We start from the raw sequence: 19,736 nt of genomic DNA, 5'->3' as shown, positions 1-19,736 counted from the left end.
CAAACCAGCAAAACGCAAAGAACTTTTCACAGTTTTTCCCTCCAAACTAACCGACTGAGTTGAGTAAAGCTGTTGGATGCAGGTAATGTTAGCTAAAAGATGACTAGCTAATATCAATACAGAACCTTAAGCTTAACAAGTACCTTGTAGGCTACCAATGTTGGTGTCTATTTTCAGCTACGTACATTCATTTTGCCCCCCAAAAAGTCGCATATTTTATTCCATTTTGACCCCTTTTTTATTTTTTAACCAAAATTATTTTTAAAAATTATTTTTAAAAAGATGTTCATAAAATGTATTACCTCAGACGATCATCACATTTGTTACCTGTAATGTTCAATTATATAAAATTCTAGGACAGGATCTATTTCATTACATGTTCACTTACCTGAAATATGTTAAATACCACAAATATTTACTTAGTGTGATCTATTTCATAAAATTTACTTGTCACCTTTATTGTTTAATTACACATTAAATGTTTAAAGATGAGGTCTTTCAGAATCAGAATTAGAATCAATATCAGAAGAATGTATTGTCATTGTCAGAAAGACAACGAAATTGCAGTTTCAGTTACAACCAGGGGCACTGTAAAGTGGTGAAAAGTGATGACAATTCTAGGGGTCTTGACCAAAAGGGTGCCCTCCACAATTTAATTATTTATATTTTGTTCATAGAAATAAAATTTAAAAAAAAATCGGGGTCCTGTCAAATTCAAAATTAATCATATTGTATTTTCAAAGATTGTTTATAGCTGTAAAAAAATTAATGTTACCCCTCCCAGACCAAAAAACACACATCCGTTTTTGCCCTGAACCCCCCTGGATCTGCATGAAATGGTTCGTTCCTGCTTGGAGAGCTTGAGAGTCTAAATCTGCTCCTTAGTTACATCTTTTTGGGGTTGGTACTGCCTCTAGTGGCGTGGGGGCGGTAATACAACTAATATAATTACATTAATAAATCAGAATACCGCAAATTATTTTCTGTGTCGAGGGGGTGGAGGGAGTTTGGTGAATGCGCATATAAAACTGGGGGGTTCGGTACCTCAAAAAAGGTTAAGAACCACTGCGTTAAGGTAACGTAAACAAATGGTAGTTCCGGCTTGCGGCAGAAGTCGCGCCCATAATTCACACAAAGCATCATGGGGCATAGGAATGAGGTGGATAGAGTTATGGCAAGAAGGTCTTCATTTGCTTCAGATATGTTGGTAGAGGTTTATGCGTAAAAAATTGCTAGAAGCTCTTGAGCTTGACTTGTCCCTGAGCCAGTACATGAGCGGTTTGCTGAAAAATACAAAACTTACATAGCTTTAGTCCATGAAATCAGGTTCAATGGACAGGTGAGGTCCATTGGAACATTGGAAACATTTTCACGCATTTCAACATAAATTAGTTTTGTCACAAGATAGAATGCATAATCATATTGGTTGACCTACAAAGTTTGGAAGTGAGATGAGCACAATATAATCGCTATGAGCTAAAATTGCAAGTATTTATTTGGTACAGAAAGTAAGTCTGTAGTTCAGTCTGATTAGGGCAGTGGTCCCCAACTTTTTTATAATTGCGGACCGGTCAAGACTTGGAAATTTTGCTGCGGCCCGGTGGGCAGGCGCGAGGGGGGACGAGAATACAACCTGTTGAATGTGACAGGTAGCCAATCAGAAAGAGCGGTGACGTAAGAACAGAGGGGAATCCCAAACAGCTGACATATCGCGCAACTGAGAGTCCGGTGGATATCGGAGATGATATGTGGAAATGTTTATTATTATATGTAAAGGTCATTATATATGTTTATTATGTTTATTCAGTTAAAAATGTTAACTATGAAAAAGAAGTCACCTCCAAATCATAGTGGTTGCTCCCATCGTCTTTTATCCACCGCCTTTTCTTTTTGTTTCTTTTATCTCTTAAAATGACTCCACAAACTATCACTACTGCTTCTACATAATCATCCGTGTTTGGTCATTCTAAATTCCCGTATGCTATGTTGGGGGTTTTACTGGATTATCCTCTGGAATCGGGATGTTCGTGAGTGAAATCGGTTCGTGTGGTGTGTTGCCCCTGCCTTGTGGCTGAACACGAACCGATCAAACCTGTTGTACTTTTATCAGCTCTGTGGTCACAGAGGTTTGGAGAATCGGCCGACAATTCTTAAATCTTGCCGTCTAAACCAGACTTAAAACTTACAAGCTCTACTCATCTCCTCTCAACCACTGCCCAAACGCTCTCTGACTCTGGTCGCTATGGTAACGTTTACATATCCCTTCAAAATAAGATACAGATATGCCACAAAAACGAACATTTTACTTTTGTGAAAATTTTAACTCACGATAATGACTAACGGGAGCCCTGAGTTTGTTTCTCTGCAACGAGACGGTCCCATCTGGGAGTGATGGGAGACAATGACACCCAAGGTGTTGCTTGAGCACAGCGTGCCTGGTCTCTACGTTGCGAAGCAGTTTGAAGCTTTATTGCCTCATTAGCAGCTGGTCGCCGCATGTTACGCAGAGCGGTGTTAAGAAAATAAATTTAAAATATGCTAGTTCTAAAACTTAGCAACATGTCTTGATCGAAACAGCCTAATTATAGTTTTCAGATTAATAACTTATTCTGCCCTATTGACCTTTATGTTACCTGTAGTTACAGCAGATTGTTTGCTAGGATCTTTTGAACTGCCCTTTGTCTGTGTGGGAAACAATTAGGAGAAGTTCCAGCTTTCACACTGATCTGTGAAAAGCCGTAAAACAGCATGAGTCCAGCTAGTGGAGGAGAAGCTCTGCTTCCACTTTGTTTAGTCAAAGGGGACAAATGGCCTTTGATCCTGGAAACAAATTGCAGGGAGTTTCTAACTTTGAAGAGGGTCCGAGATAGCTCCTGGTTGGTTGAGCAAAGATACGCCTTATTTGAAAAAATTAAAGACAAGAGTACGCCTTTACTATAAAACTTTGTACACAGGAGTAACAAATCAGATTTGCTCTTGCAATTCTCCAAAGACGTCTTTGCTTTTCTGTTCGTCGTTTCCATCTTTTGTCTTTTTCCTTATCTCAGGTAAATTCATGTGTTGTTGTTGCTCTGAATTTTCTGATGTTTTGTGATGTGTTTTTCTGGTGATAGTATGCATCTGTCTTGAATAAATGCTGATTATTGTGCCGCTGTTATCTCTATGTGATCTCATTTTCTGAATCCGGGCATAAGAGAGGATATAACGAGTCAAAAGGGTTAATAAGTTTTAGAATTTTTCCTCTCTTAATAGCGGGCTTGGAATGTGGGAGTTACCTACCGGTCAGAGATAAATCCATTCTCCTGTCTTTTCTCTGGGCCTTTTCCACTTCGCAAAGAAACTTTCCAAAGACATCTGATCTGTTTCTTACTCATTTTGCTGCTTGTGGGCTCAGTGTTGGCGTGCAAGTAACCAAGAGAATCCGGTTAAAGGATTTTCAAAATAAAAGATCCTCCAGACTCAAATAATACAGAAAACGGAAATATTTAATTATTTCTTGCGCGGCCCAGTACCAATTGGTCCACGGACTGGTACCGGTCCATGGACCGGGGGTTGGGGACCACTGGATTAGGGCATCCAAATCTGACATTGTAGTAATTATCTTTCGCTTTTACCGGGGATCTCTCTGCAGACATCCTTGTTTTCTTTAGAGCGGTTGTTTGCTTTTGAAAAAAATTGTAGACTCCATGGGAGGAGATGTAATCTGGCAGTTTTGTCATCCAACAGCCAATGACAGCCAATTTGTAAACAGATATAAAGAACAATTATTTTTCTTCAATGCACTGTAGAACTAAGATCACCCAAAATAATGTACCTTTAGTTCACTGCTTATGGCAGTAAGAAAATACTGATTTTAAACAACATATACATAATCGCCTTTGAAAAATAGACTGGATTAATTAGGATATTGGTACCAACACCAATTTATAAATGCAGTTTAATCATAGTAAAAGGTATTACACATGGCACACAAAAGGAAACATTGCATGGAACAACAATGGGATAATTTTGTTATTTTCATTACTTATCTATTTACTTGCCTATTTATTTGCACCCATCCATCTGTCACAACATTCTACATTTCTAATGGTTGTGCAGACAACATCACATCACCCTGTGGTCAAAGTTCAAGACGGGAGTGATCCTAACCAGGGCTTTTTATTTTACAAGCAACTTTAAACATTAATTTTGATTTAGTGAATTACAACTACAGCCTATAACATTTCCGCACCTGGACGATAACTGTGCTATTTGCACAGGATATGTGATGAAATTTCAATCTTGAGATGACACATATGACACAGTGCAGTTAAATTATTTTGTGATTATGGAACAGTTTCCATCTTTTCCAACATCGTACCTCTAACATAGTAGTGCACATCAATTGGTGTCCCACGATCGGAACAACCTTTCTCTCGTTCGCTGAAGTAAAAATTATTGACATGTCAATCATATTGGTCGCTATATCTGTAATATAGCTTCTGGTATAACTTTTCCTTGGAAAACTTTCAAATAAACCAACACATTCTCACTCCCAAATCGTCACATATTGACGCTTGGGCAGGTACCCTCGGCGTCACATAATGACGCCGAGGGTACCCCCTTCGCGTCAATATGTGACGTGAAGGATTCTCTCATTGAATGTTGTACCCATAGACATAATATAAGCATAGAGGCCTCATGGACCGCTCCGGCGCAGGAAATACGGCGGCCATCTTGGAGCGGTATACCCTCCTACTTTGCTCAATCAAAACAGCAGAAGATGCCTCAGCACTGAGGGATATTGTTGTTCGGATCTATGGATTATTGATGTGAGGGCTCCACAGACAACATTTCACAAGTAAGATGGACATATTATTGTGTATATATTGTGATTAGAATATTATTTTACTGTATTTATGTCCACCGGCGAGATACCAGCTAATATTAGCTACAGTGCTTGGTGTAATAAGGGTTCAGCCCCGCTATGAAGGCTAACTGAGATTCCGTAAATCTAAAAAAAATTAATTATTCTCTAACATTGACTTAGATTATCTGACACAAGGGCCTATATTAGAAATGAAACAATATAACACATATTATAAAACTTATATTATGTGTTATAACATTCACCGGCAAAGTTTACACAGGTGGTAAAGACTACTATTTATATTCTTTCACTCTGTCAAAAGTAAGATACATCCTAAATCTTCCGTTTTTGTTTTGAAAATTTCCTAAAGACACAATGTGAGGAAGAAGAGGGAGATATCTATAAAGAGAGACGGATTCACTGCAGCACGGATGAATCTCACATCGGATTTTGGACTCGTCGGCTGAAAAATTCAGTATTAATCATTATTTATTTGTGCCATTATTAATCTTTATTTATTAGTGTTTGTATAGTTATATAAAATATGTATTGATAAATTTAATTTACCAACTATTTTTGTGTATGATATCAATGATTTACACCAAATAAATTTAAGAGAATTTAAGATGCATTTTCTTTTGTGATTGCATGCAAACTGTTCTGTAAACATTTAATATTTTTGATTGAAATAATAAAAATAAGGACGGATCCCACAAAAACCCAAGAAGAATACAATGACGTCATCCTATGCGACACTTACACTCCGGTGAGTAGAAACCTGCACCTGTCAAAAATGTTTTTGTACTCTAAAACCAAAAATAACTCCAAAGTGTTACGTTATAAAGTTACTGATGGTAGTTTTAGGACTTAATGGCAGTAGGACTGTGATGCGAATGATTGAAGACACATTTGTAACATTTTTTTTTTGCCGGAAAATATACGGTGGAGGCTAGCTAAATTAGCCTCTTGGAGGCTAATTGTACCTGTACCCTGTACCTGTGCTTAATACGTTTAATTAACCATGATAAAGTCACATAATAGTATTTATAGTCATGCTTGTTGTTGCCACTTTGTAAAATTGGAGGGTAGCTAAAACATCAGTGTCCCTAGGCTGTGATGATCTTAAAGTTTTGCTTATGAATCCTGTATGAATACACTGATTGCAGCTAGGTCATTTACTTGAATTAAAAATGAACTTGCATCAGTACAGGCAAATTTCTTTCCTCCTGTCTATGTTATTTATTGCTGTTGCAAGTCAGATGAAGAGAAGTAAAGAGCTGAGAACCTGATCTTTGAACAGACAGAGAACATAGGTCAGGAGCAGCCTGGGTTGCTTACTGAGGAGGATCCAATGATGACACCAGAGAACCAGGAAGAGACTGTGCTAGTGCTTGATCTTGTTCCTGTTTCTCTTCCTGTTGTCCCATCCTCTCAGTCTTTTCAGAAGAAGAAAAGACCCAGAAGCACCTCTCCAGCTGCCTCTCCTCCCACTCAGTCTGTTTCCCCCCATAGATCAGCCACATCTGCATTCATGTCACCTGCTGACCATGCCGTCTCCTTAAGTCTGGGTGGCCGATAAGAAGAGAAAGCGTAAATTATAATGTTAAGGAAGGATCCCTTCAAGTGTCAAGCTTCTACCCCAGATGTGCTTTCAGTTTCAGTGGATGGAAATTGCAAGTATTACTATTTAAAGAATTGCAGCAAGGTATTGTAAAATGTGTACAATATAACAATTCTTTGTATATGTTAGTGATGTTCACTACCTTTGGATTATAACACCTCATGAAGTGTATTTTATTGCTTGTTTTTCAGATTGGAGGAATAGGCTGTATTTCAGGACCTTTTCATAGCCAAGGATGAAAATGTAGGAAAATTTGTGGACTGTATACACTCTTGTATACGCTCTTAGAGATAGGGTCTGAGATATTTGCATAACCCTTGTTCTTTTCAACAAAGGCTAGCCAACAGACAATCACCTTGTATGGATGTAACATGCAAGTACTGGCCATATCTTGAAAACTAACAAAAAGCTGTCATGAGCTCCAACACCTGTTTAAAATGAAGCCATTTCTCTCAATTTTCCATAGCAAAGCCCATGAATGTAAGGTAAGGAACACTGACCAGGTTTTGAATAACCTTGCTGGTACATCTTTGACACAGTTGATATTGTTTGTGCATGCTTGTGCAGATACAGATGGACACAAAGCTTGTGCCAAGGCTCATCGCAAGATCAGAAAGGAGAAAACATCTTAGCTTTGGTTTTAGAAGATGTTGGTCACTTGAAGACTGATACAGACACAGAAGTTCTGTCTATGGAAGAGATCCTGTCCGGTGACACAACATTGCCATGGCAGCAATCACTCAGTGGTAAGTAAACATACACTAATATGTTTTATACTGTCTTCATACCTGACAGATAATGTGACTAGATACTCCAGAGGTTGACCTAAACTTACAAATTTAAACTTTTACTGAGTTGATTTGTCCTTTTCATAAATGCATTTCAGACTCTGTCAGTCTTCACACAAGAACAAGGGCAATCAATGATAGTAAAGAAGAGGAAAAGAGGATCCTTGTTGATGGACCATCACTGGAAATCTCTGTCATCTTATGAAGACACTCTAAAGGAGTTTCCCGCCTGTTATCGGGAGGTAAATTTAAAAGTATGTTTTTAAGTAATGCATAAACATACCAAAAGTTAAAGCATCTAAATTTTGTATTTCTATTTTTGATTTATGTTCAACTTTAAAGGTTTGTCCTGTGCCCTAACTGACGAAGGTTTAGAGTTGGGCTACAGAGCTCAATTGTAGAGAAAATGTATCTTTAAACCAGTACTTTCAGAAAGCATTTGAAGATTAAGCCATCTCTACCACTCAATTTGAGATTAGTGATGGACCCCAATCTTTTAAACAGTATAACATTGCGCTTTTCTCCTAGAGAAACACTATGTCAGTCAAACATAATTTAGATTACTATGCTAACGTAGTTTAAATTACAGTAGACTCAAACTGATTCAATATTAATTTACTAAACTGTAATGTTGAAGGACTTCAATCTGGGTTTCCTGGGCATACACAAAATAAGCTGCAAATGTTAACTTAAATAATTAACCTTAGACAGGTAAACATGCTATGCAAAATACTTCTCCATAAAACTTTATGTGTAAATACTGATTACATTGAATAAAACACATAACAAATAGCTTCACACAGTTCTGCAAGTGTGTAGGTGTTATAATATTATAATTTTATTATAGCATTTTGCAAATACAGTCTTGATTGACAAAATCCATGACACAAAAAAGATATTAAAATTATAGCTTTTTGAGATAAAAAAAGACACTTCCAATTAGTTATATTGAAATAAAGTTGTGCTTATTTTGTTATGTATTTTTATAGACTTTGTACATCCCCATCAACATTAAAAACACCCAAAAAGAAATGTGTACATGTTTAAAGTTTTTAAGACTTTAGGTCATATTTACTGAACAAACTCTACAAACAATTCTGTTCTAAATTTCAAGACTTAATACAGGCACAATACCTGCCTGATGCAGTGACTCAATCAGCCTCACTTAGTCTTTTACAGAACTTGACAAAAATGTGTCAGTAAACAGCCCAACATAAGCTTACATATATTACAACCATAACATTCATTTCAGTGAATGGCCGAAAACAATATTACACATAAAACTTTGTAAAATGGTCCAACTGCAGTAAAAAAAAAGAAAAGAAATTAATACTTTGTAATACAGAAAAGAAAAGGCAACATCATGGAAGGACTTGTTCGCTGTCTGAAGGAAGTGGCACTTGGTGGACAGCAACATGAGAGGATTTACTTGGAGGTCCCCAGGTATCATCCCAGATTTTTCCGCTAGAAATGAACAATAAAATCAGGATGTGGACTTTTTGTGCTGTAAGGTTCACAAATCTCTCTTTCTAAGATGTATACCTGACTTTAAAAGGAGGTAATGTAGCCAAAGTATGTTCTCTGCCTACATCCACCCAAACGCCAACTAGTACTTAATCTTGTTTTGTCCCAAAGATACAATATTATCTTGACTTAAGTGTTAAATGATAAACTGACTGCAGTCATTTTTACCACTAGACAAACAATGAAAATCTCTTGTAATGCTTCAGTTTCTTAGAAAAGTCTAAAAATCAAAACAGAAAAAAGTGAGTTTCAGATTTAATTTCCAGCTTATGTGAATTATAAAAGGCACAGTGTTAAATAATAAGTGTTGAACCACCTTTAAAAAGTCCAAATATCAAAATCAGCATACCTTTGCTGATAAACGGCCTAATTACGATATTTGGAGTTCTATCTCTATATTTCTATGTTTCTGTGCACATGCTGACTTTTTTGTGTAAATTTGTTTAACCCAAAGATGTTGTGACTTATGTGGCATAAGTACTACTGATTCATGTTGTGATGCCTGTTTTTGTCCTCATAAAAAATAAAGATAAATATAAAGAAAGAAAAGAAGTCTGGTAGGTCGGTAATTAAAGTCACAAAGTTTATAAGTAAACAACTGTGGTTATTTTTGCAGACCACTGCCTCCCATATCACCCCTCCCCCCATCTACTCATCTGTACCTTGGCATGTTTGACTGGGGTGGGGATGTACTGTCACAGGGTGGATTAGTTAAACTTTTAGACTTACCGCATTAGTTCTACGCCCAGGGATTGATTTTGTGTACTACATTTCCACCAACCTAAATAACAAGAAAAGGAAAAAAATAATTTTAAAAACAAGAAGAAATGAAGTCAAAGTGTATACACTTGAAAACTGAAAACTAGTGTGATAACTGTCATATTTTATAATCCTTCTAAACTTTACTCTTCTTTACATGGATTTACAGACTTTCTCAAATTAGTTTAATATTGATTTTAACCACTTTACAATGGCCACATAAATGGAAACTAAGCTCAAAACAAGTTGTCTTTACTTATAAAGGGTCTCTGTAGGTTTTCTGTTTCTGTGAGAATTTTGACATTTTAGGGCTGAAGTCGCGAGATCAGTTTTCTTCTGGGTTCGATTCCCGGCCCGAGGTCTTTCTGCTTGGAGTTTGCATGTTCTCCCTGCGCATGGTGGGTTCTTTCCGGGTTCTCCAGCTTTCTCCCACAGTCCAAAAACATGACTATCAGATTAATTGGTTTCTCTAAATTCTCCCGAGGTGTGAGTGTGTGTGTGCATGGTTGTGTGTCCTGTCTGTTTCTGTGTTGCCCTGTGACAGACTGGCAATCTGTCCTGGGTGTACCCCAGCAACCCTCCCACACTAGGGACAAGGGTGTAAGAAAATGGATGAATGTAAAGAAAACAAAACTTACGCTTTCTCTTCTTATCGGCCACCCTGAGTTAAGGAGATGGCATGGTCAGCAGGTGACATGAATGGAGATGACGGAGTGGGAGGAGAGGCAGCTGGAGAGGTGCTTCTGGGTCTTTTCTTCTTCTGAAAAGGCTGAGGATGGGACAACAGGAGGAGAAACAGGAACAAGATCAAGCACTAGCACAGTCTCTTCCTGGTTCTCTGTTGTCATCATTGGATGCTCCTCAGTAAGCATCCCAGGCTGCTCCTGACCTATGTTCTCTGTCTGTTCAAGATCAGGTTCTCAGCTCTTTACTTCTCTTCATCTGGCTTGCAACAGCAATAAATAACATAGACAGGAGGAAAGAAATTTGCCTGTACTGATGCAAGTTCATTTTCAATTCAAGTAAATGACCTAGCTGCAATCAGTGTATTCATACAGGATTCATAAGCAAAACTTTAAGATCATCACAGCCTAGGGGCACTGATGTTTTAGCAACCCTCCAATTTTACAAAGTGGCAACAACAAGCATGACTATAAATACTATTATGTGACTTTATCATGGTTAATTAAATGTATTAAGCACAGGTACAGGGTACAGGTACAATTAGCCTCCAAGAGGCTAATTTGAGAGGCTAATTTAGCTAGCCTCCACCGTATATTTTCCGGCAAAAAAAAAAATGTTACAAATGTGCCTTCAATCATTCGCATCACAGTCCTACTGCCATTAAGTCCTAAAACTACCATCAGTAACTTTATAACGTAACACTTTGGAGTTATTTTTGGTTTTAGAGTACAAAAACATTTTTGACAGGTGCAGGTTTCTACTCACCGGAGTGTAAGTGTCGCATAGGATGACGTCATTATATTCTTCTTCTTGGGTTTTTGTGGGATCTGTCCTTAGTTTTATTATTTCAATCAAAAATATTAAACGTTTACAGACCAATTTGCATACAATCACAAAAGAAAATGCATCTTAAATTCTCTTAAATTTATTTGGTGTAAATCATTGATATCATACACAAAAATAGTTGGTAAATAAAAAAAAAAGCTTTTAAATCAAGCTAACAAAAACCACAATGAAAACCCTCCGGTTTTATATTTTACTGAGTTATTTTTAAATACCGAATTAAAGTCTTATGACCGATACATCTGACATTTATTTGTAGTATTAATATCCTGTTCAAACTAGCACATAAATTGTAAATAAAGTTTTTTTTTTTTTTTTTTTTTTTAAAACTTTTTTTTTGATATTGGTGAAAACCTCCTCATCCAATTCCTTAAGACTCCATATGCACCCTGCTTTTAACATAAGACCATGATGGAAACATTTATGGTGCACTTGTAAAGTGAGTCCAAGTTGTGCAACAACAGGGTTATCAAACCTACACATTTTCCTTCCTTTTCCATTAATTCGATTTCCTCTATACAAACACAGAACAGTGGACAAGACACCTCTCTTAGGAGAAATTGTTAATGTTTGTCTGTTTGTTTTCCTTCTATGAATGGGATGTTTTTTTGTTTTTTTTTCCCCAATCCAAGGTGACGTCATGTGTCCATCAAAAGAAAGGTCAGAGCGAGGGGTGGACAGAATCCCCATGCCAGGCGCAGGATACTGGAAAGTAGACAAGACGGCCCAGTATGGAGGATTAGGGCAGAGAGTAACCTCTGCCCACGCCTGTAAATAGCGCTTCATCTCGATCAGAGATTACTAGCAGAAACATGTCCTCCGACAAAGTCTTGGTGTGGGGAAGCTGGTGTTTTCCTGCTTCTTCCTTTTAGCTGGATCGGGCTGAAAGGGGCTTCATAGCTGAGGATCGGCAAAAAAGAGTGCGCTGCAGACGGATCTCCTCCAACAGAAGCAGCATAGTAAGCGGGGTCCAATCTGTGGCTCCGGTTACCAGAAGGTTCCTAACTGGTGACTTAAAGACAATTATTGAATCCTGGACTTTATTGGAAAGAAAAGAACCGTTTTATTGGGTCACCACTAAGGGGATTTTTCTTTGTAACAAAACATCTTGAACTTCACTATTTCACTCCCTGTATTTTTGAGTTGCTTGCTCCCCCTTGTGCCAAAGATAGAGTGCGAGGCCATACTAGCCACACTCGTCAGCAGAACCAGCCATTGGGGGAAACTGACATGTTATGTTTATTTTTATCAAATAAATTGATAAAAAATGATGAAAAGCTACTAAATGTCAAGAAGTTTACTGCCATCCACTAGAAAACTTAAATCTCTTGCTTATATTTTCAGCATACAAAAATGGTGAATACCAGAGGCAGACACAGACATTAGTCTGCACAAGGTTGAAGGTCTGTGTGGAAGAGACGGAAGGATTTAAGAGTTATTGTAAGAAAGTGAACTGCTTACCCCGTTTAATCCCACTGGCAACAATTGTTGCCAGACATTTTTTATAACTTCTGGAACCTCTAAAAGAATTGTTTTGACTTTTAGCAACTAATTTAAGTTTTTAAATCAAATAATAGAGTGTCTGCTCTAAGCAGTATCAATTTCATGTATCTAGTGTCTGCCTGTAACGCTGGTAAATGTCTGTCACAAACATGTAAAAGAGGAAGTCAGTAAAATATTTAAATAAGCAAATATAAATAAAATATTTTGAACATATTCAAGTGTCTTCTACAGTATATGTGTCCATAGGTTTACTAAACAGTAAACCTATTGCATCCAGGTTTATATGTCTCCATAGGTTTACTAAACAGTGGAATCAGGAGGCATTAATGGATGTGTTCATGCAAGGTCTTAATGAAAATATCAAGGATGAGTTGGCCACTGGAGAGTATCCTAAGTCCCTCAAGGACCTTGAAGATTTGGCAACTAGGATAGATCTTCGTCTCACTGAGAGGAGAAGGGAGAGACATCACAGGGAGGCCTCATCTGCCCCATTTTGCCACTCAGGCCCCCGGTCCGAAGCTATAAGTCACTCCCTCCCCTCAGCTGAGGTACCAGATCCTGAGCCGAAGCAGTTGGGGAGAACAAGGATCTCCATGGAGGAACGCTCTCGCAGAAGGCAGTTTAATTTATGTTTTTACTGTGGAGGCAAGGGTCACATGGCTGCCAAGTGTCCAGTAAAAGGTCAGGCTCAGTAGAAGAGAGGAGAGATCTGCTGAGCCATAGCTTGTTGTCCATCTCCTCATCATTTTCTTTCTCTGCTAACATTGTGGTCTCCTCCATCCCCCACCAGGTGTCAGTCTTCATTGACTCAGGAGCTGATACTGAGTTTATGGATGAATCTTTTGCCAGGGGCCTCAACATCAAGCTCCTCCACACTCCATCGATCCATAATGTTCTCGTTTTAGATGGGCATCATATTAGCCGGTCCCACCTCATCACAGAAAAGGTCAGTCTGATGCTTGGTGGTAATCATCAGGAGGAGATCACTTTTGTTATTATCCACTCACCACAGCTACCCATTGTTATGGGGGCCTCATGGCTTAACAAGCACAATCCTCACATTGACTGGCAGGCCAAAGAAATTTTGGGCTGGTCAAGGTCCTGCTCTGCCACCTGTTTGCTCTTTGCTTGCACCCCATCTTTTCCAGACAATGCCATCGAAGAGACTTACCCAGACTTGTCCAAGGTGCCACCTGATTACCATGACCTGTAGGAGATGTTCAATAAGTCCCGGGCCACAGCTCTTCCCCTCAGGCCCTACGATTGTGCTATTGAGCTCCTTCCAGGTACGTCACCCCCCAAGGGGCATTTATATTCACTGTCTGCTCCTGAGAACCAAGCAATGAGGAGGTATGTAGAGGATTCCCTCAAGGCTGGAATCATCCGCCCGTCCTCGTCTCCTGCTGGTGCGGGGTTTTTTTTTTGTTGGCAAGAAGGATGGGTCTCTAAGGCCATGTATAGATTACAGGGGTCTTAATGACATTACTGTTAAGAATCGGTACCCTCTTCCCCTCATGAATTCTGCTTTTGATCAGATCCAAGGAGCCAAGTTTTTCACGAAACTAGACTTGTGCAATGCATTTTGTTTGCATCAGAGAAGGAGACGAGTGGAAAACCACATTCAACACCCCCACTGGTCATTACGAGTACCTGGTTATGCCTTTTGGGTTAACCAATGCACCAGCAGTCTTCCAAGCTCTGGTCAATGATGTCTTGAGGGACATGGTTGGGCACTTTACCTTGATGACATTCTTATCTACTCTCAGGAACTGGACTCCCACAAGCACCATGTTCGGTCGGTTCTTCTTCGCCTCCTCCAGAATCATCTTTTTGTTAAGGCAGAGAAATGTGAGTTCCACACCACTACCACCTCTTTTCTTGGCTACATAATTTCCCCCCAACAAGATGATCCTGGATCCCTCTAAGATTTCAGCTGTCTCCGAATGGCCCACACCCACAGATCGCAAACAATTACAGAGATTTCTTGGATTTGCAAACTTTTACCGTCGTTTCATTCGTAATTATAGCCAAGTAGCTTCTCCTCTTCATGCCATTACCTCATCCAAGGTCCAATTCATGTGGAGCAAGCAGGCAGAGGAGGCCTTCTCTAGACTCAAGTCTCTGTTCACCTCTGCTCCGGTTCTCCAGTCCTCTGACCCTGCGAAGCAGTTCATTATGGAGGTCGATGCCTCTAGCACTGGGGTAGGTGCTGTTCTAAGTCAGAGAACCACTGATGGTCACGTTCATCCTTGTGGCTTCTTTTCTAAGACTTTATCCAGTGCTGAACATAACTATGATGTGGGGGACAGGGAACTTTTGGCCGTCAAGCTGGCCCTAGAGGAATGGAGGCATCTCCATTCCTCTAAACGGCTCAAAACCAGACAAGCAAGGTGGGCTCTGTTTTTTAAACGGTTTAATTTTGTGCTCTCTTACAGACCTGGGACCAAGAACACGAAACCAGATGCCTTGTCAAGAATTCATGAATCCTCCGATTTGGGGGCCAGTGGTGCAGAGGAGTTCATCCTCCCAGACTCAGTGAAGCTGACTGTGACCATGTTGTGGCTCAGGAAGATCTCAGGAATGCCACCCGATATCTTCTGGTACCAGCCTCGTGCCCCTCTGACAGACTGTTTGTCCCAGAACACCTGGTTCCCAAGGTACTCAAGTTCTGCCATAAATCCCGTCTGTTCTGTAATCCAGGCATTAGCAAGACCTTGCAAATTGTCCAGTCTCAATTCTGGTGGCGCTCATTGACCAAGGATGTTAAAGAATTTGTTACAGCCTGTCATCACCGCTGCCAAGCAAAGTCATCTCGTCGCCCACCCTCAGGGTTGCTGTGGCCCCTTCCCATCCCATCACGCCCTTGGTCACACATCGCCATGGACTTTGTCACAGGTTTGCCTGTTTCTGATGGTTTCACTGTCATGTTGACTATTGTTGACAGATTTTCTAAGATGGTCCATCTGGTCCCCCTCAAGAGACTCCCCTCTGCAAAGGAAATGGGGGAGATTATGGCACGGGAGGTTTTTCGCCTCCATGGGCTCCCCACTGACATCGTCTCAGACAGAGGACCTCAATTTGTTTCTCGCTTCTGGAAGGAGTTCTGCACCATGCTTGGCATATCTGTCAGTTTGTCGTCGGGGTTCCATCCCCAAACTGATGGACAGACTGAGAGGGCAAACCAGGAGATTGAGACCAAGCTTCGTATCCTTTGTGACACAGATCCTACCAGGTGGTCACACAACCTACCGTGGGTGGAACATGCCTTAAATGCTCTTCCCTCTAGCACCACTGGTCTTTCACCCTTCTACATTGTCCACGGGTTCCAGTCACCTGTCTTCACTGTTCAAGAGAGGGAGGCTACGGTCCCCTCCGCTCACGCTGCAGCTATGAGGTGCCAACGGATCTGGAGGAAAGCCAGGAAGGGCCATGATCAAGATGTCAGAGGTGCAATCCAGATCTGCCAATCGGCACCGTGTCCCTGCACCCACCTACCGAGTTGGCCAGAAGGTCTGGCTGTCTTCTAAGGATCTTCCGCTACAGGTGGAGAGTCGGAAGTTGGCACCTCGTTTCATTGGTCCCTTCCCCATCTCCAAGATTGTGAACCCGGTGGCGGTCCGCCTACAGCTGCCCTGTTCCATGAGGATTCACCCCACATTCCATGTGTCCCGGGTCAAGCCCTACACTGTACCTCGTCTTGAGCCTGCCTCCAGACCCCCTCCGCCCACTCGGTTCCTGGATGGGGACCCCATCTACACTGTTCACCGCATCCTCTGATCCAAGAGAAGGGGACGTGGCGGGGGAGAGGGGTACTGTCATGTTTCTGGCCCGTCTGCCTGCTTTGTTTTTCTCCTCAGCACTCACCTCTCCCTCAAGCTCATCTGGTTCACCTACATGCTGCTGCGCTGGAGCTCAATCAGGCTCATGTCTTCCACCTGTTCACCAGCAGTTATAGTCAGCTCTCAGGCAGGCAGACGGTGCCAGATTTTTGAAAGCCTTGGTGTGACTAGTGTTGAGAAAATAAATTTAAAATAAGCTAGTTTTAAAACTTAACATGTCTTGATTCAAATGGCCTAATTGTGGTTTTGAATTTAGTAATGTATTCTGACTTTTTGACCTTTATTTTACCTGTAGTTACAGCAGATGGTTTGCTAGGATCGTTTGAACTGCCTTGTCTGTGGAAAAACAATACAGTGGAAGTTGTAGCTTTTCACACTCATCTGTGAAAGACCGTAAACACGGCAGGGGTTTCTGGCTTGAGAGAGGGTCAGAGATAGCTCCTGGTTGGATGAGCAAAGATACGCCTTATTTGAATAAATTAAATACAAGAGGATAAAACTTTCTACACAGAAGTAACAAATCAGATTTGCTCTTGCAACTCTCCAAAGATGTCTTTGCACGTCTTTGCTTTTCTTTCTTTCCTTCTTTTCCATTTATGTCAGGTAAATGAATGTATGTCTCCGTTGTTCTGCAGTTTCTGGTGTAAGTTTGTGGATTGTCTTACTTCTAAGTTTATGCATTGTCTTATAATGGATTAAACTCTGTAATTCTGTGACGTCAACACGCATTGTTGTTTTCCTTGTGGCTACACGTGGCCCGCCGAGAGGACCTGGGATCCAGAGGAAGAGAGAGCCAAATTTTTTTCCAAAGTTAACCTATTTTAGATTTTCTTCCTTAACAGTAGATATCCAGCATTTCTTCCTGACCTGACCACGATCTCGAACACGTTTTTGTCCCTTGGATTTTCCTGCCCTGTCTAGCCCACGTCGGATTCTTCACTGGGTTCTGTTTTCTGGACTCGACCCTGCTTCTGCCTTTTGACCTCTGCCTCCTGCCTCGCCCCTGGATTTGACTGCCTGACATTGCCTGCATGTGTTGGACTCTTTTCTGTGCCCTGACCACTGCTCTTCGCCTGCCCCTCAGATAAGCCTTGCCTTGTCCTGCCACCCTGATCCTGCCTCAACCCCTTGACCTCCTAGTTCTGTTTCTTCCTGGATGTGTCACCCGTTGCTAACCACTGTGCTGCCTGGACTCCTCATCCTCCACAACACTTTAAGAAGGTTAGTGGTTTATCATATGCAGTCTAGACCCCCCAAGACTACAACCCACTAACCTGCTTCTCCGTCCTCAGAGGTTCCTGTCCCATTGCCGGTGGTTGCCTGCCCCCTACCCTGATCCTCAATAAAGATCTTATTGTTTTTTCTACTTTGTGTCTGACTGAAATTTTGGGTCCTCAGTTCTAAGCATTACAGCTTGCACTTATTTTGCAGGAAAAAATTTCAGGGTTTCCCCCAGAAAACTTGCTAAGCCCGGTGGACGGGGCGTTGAGGCAGTCCACCGCCGGTCCACCGTGTTTTTGTATTAAAAGATGTTAAATTGACAGGAAATGTAAAAATATTACTGTGTAATTATATGTTACAGGAAAAGATCTCCAGTGAAATGCTATTTAAACCCACAACTAGTATTAAAACAACAAATTTGCACTTCTGTTTAATCCAAATTAAGTCAGCGGCTCCATCAGGGGCCCCATAAATGCTAATATTTTAAAACAGACCACAGATACACAAATGTAACATTTGTTTATTGAGATAATCAATGCTGTTAAATTTTATTCAATTGTTTAGGCATATATAAATGATTTTAATTTAAAATTTAAATACAAGATTTTAAGGAGCTGGCAAGTTTACTTTGTAAAACTTCAAAGAACAATATTCATAGTTAGATTGTTTTGTTACCATAGCAACAATCTGATGCTGTGAGTTTAATCTTTGAATTTACAAATACAAATTAGTAAACTTATTGCTTTTTTGGCTGGCCAATTAAACTACTCCCTTCTCCCATATTTCATTAAATCTAACACAGAAGCTGTTAAAGGTGCTGATGATTTTAGCAGCTCGAGGGGCCCCTAAATCAGATTCTGCTCAAGGCCTCATACAGCCTTGGACCGGCCCTGCAGGATGAGGTAATCTGCTGCACTACGCAGAGATGCGCAACAAACAGGAGATTTAATTCAATGCTGCTAATGTGGCTTTAGTAGCTCTTCTGTTTCGTGTCTGTTGAGTTTTTAATAAGCGTCACAGAAACTATTCTGATTGGGACGAGATTCTCAGATCTCCGTGCGGCCGCGTGCATTATCTCTAAGTAGACAACACATTTGATATGGTTTGATGCATCGTGTAACCGGAAAAATAATAATAAAATAACATAAAATCAGCGTGATGCGTGACTCCGAGGAGAGCGCGAAAGCTCCTCACCGGGCTGAACCTGCATGATGATTTTAGCGCTGCTCGTTAAACACAAATGCTCTGGCCAACCGGGACCACAGACATAAACTTTACAGGGAAGACAGACACAGAGCCACACGCTGGGCAGCGCGTTGAGATGTAAACGCCGCATATAATTGTTCGTTCACAAAGATAAATCATTATCACCGCTCCACAACGCGCCTCTGAATTCGCTACAAGTTATTCCTGCGGTTCAGCTTAAGATGAGCAACCACAGCTAACGCGGCGGGTTTTAAACTCTAACCTAGAGTTCTCCAAAGGATCATAATTCCTCACAGTAGGTTGATGTAAATATCCATACAGGTCAGCCTGTGTCCAGTTTGAGTGAAAGGAGGCGCGTGCGGTCCGCGCTGAGGTAAAGCAGAGGCAGCGCGCGAGGCAAAGCGCAGAGGCGCCAGCGGTGTGATTGGTCTGCGCGCTGTCGGCTTTAAATGCATAAACTATAAACCTATTTATTATAAGCCTATTCTTTAGGAATAAATCTGCTTTGCTAGTGAAATGCTAAGAGCAAAAGAGACGCTTGCAGCCCAGCTTTAAAAAAAAAAAAAAACTTTTTTTTTTTTTCCTAGAAACGTACACAAGCAACGCTTAGCCTGGCGGCGGGGCTAGCAAAGCATAGCGGGCCGCCAGGCTTATAATGCACTGGGGGAATCCCTGAATTTGGTATTAAACGGATTGAGAAATGAGATGTAAACTATTTATTTTTATCTGCTTGTTGGTAACAAATTGTTCACTTATATTTGTTTTAATTAAATTCTAAACCTGAAAACAAGGACCATTCCTGACAAGACTTCACAAATTCCAAAGTCTTTTTTTGAAAGTAAGTGCAATAAGCCAATGTTCCAATGTTTTACAGTAGTGGTGCCCTATAGTTGGTCCTT

The 19,736-nt window shown here is 40.5% G+C and overlaps 1 protein-coding gene and 1 long non-coding RNA gene across 3 annotated transcripts in view; both read right to left on the bottom strand.

Moving 5' to 3' along the window:
* The window catches only part of LOC106907596 (estrogen receptor beta-like), a 99,965-nt gene that overhangs the window by 9,054 nt on the left and 71,175 nt on the right, over window positions 1-19,736 (bottom strand). The gene's annotated exons all lie outside the window — the stretch shown is intronic.
* Window positions 8,062-19,375, bottom strand: LOC148160087 (uncharacterized). Its single transcript, XR_015762442.1, has 3 exons — window positions 10,180-19,375; window positions 9,512-9,563; window positions 8,062-8,722 (listed from the first exon to the last, which is right to left on the bottom strand). It is a non-coding gene; the product is annotated as an uncharacterized LOC148160087 (long non-coding RNA).

This window comes from Poecilia mexicana, unplaced genomic scaffold (assembly GCF_051168715.1).
Source record: "Poecilia mexicana isolate PSO_F unplaced genomic scaffold, ASM5116871v1 scaffold_3, whole genome shotgun sequence".
Lineage (NCBI taxonomy): Eukaryota > Metazoa > Chordata > Actinopteri > Cyprinodontiformes > Poeciliidae > Poecilia > Poecilia mexicana.
Note: the sequence above shows the minus strand (reverse complement) of the source record. Positions and strands in the feature narration are given on the sequence as shown.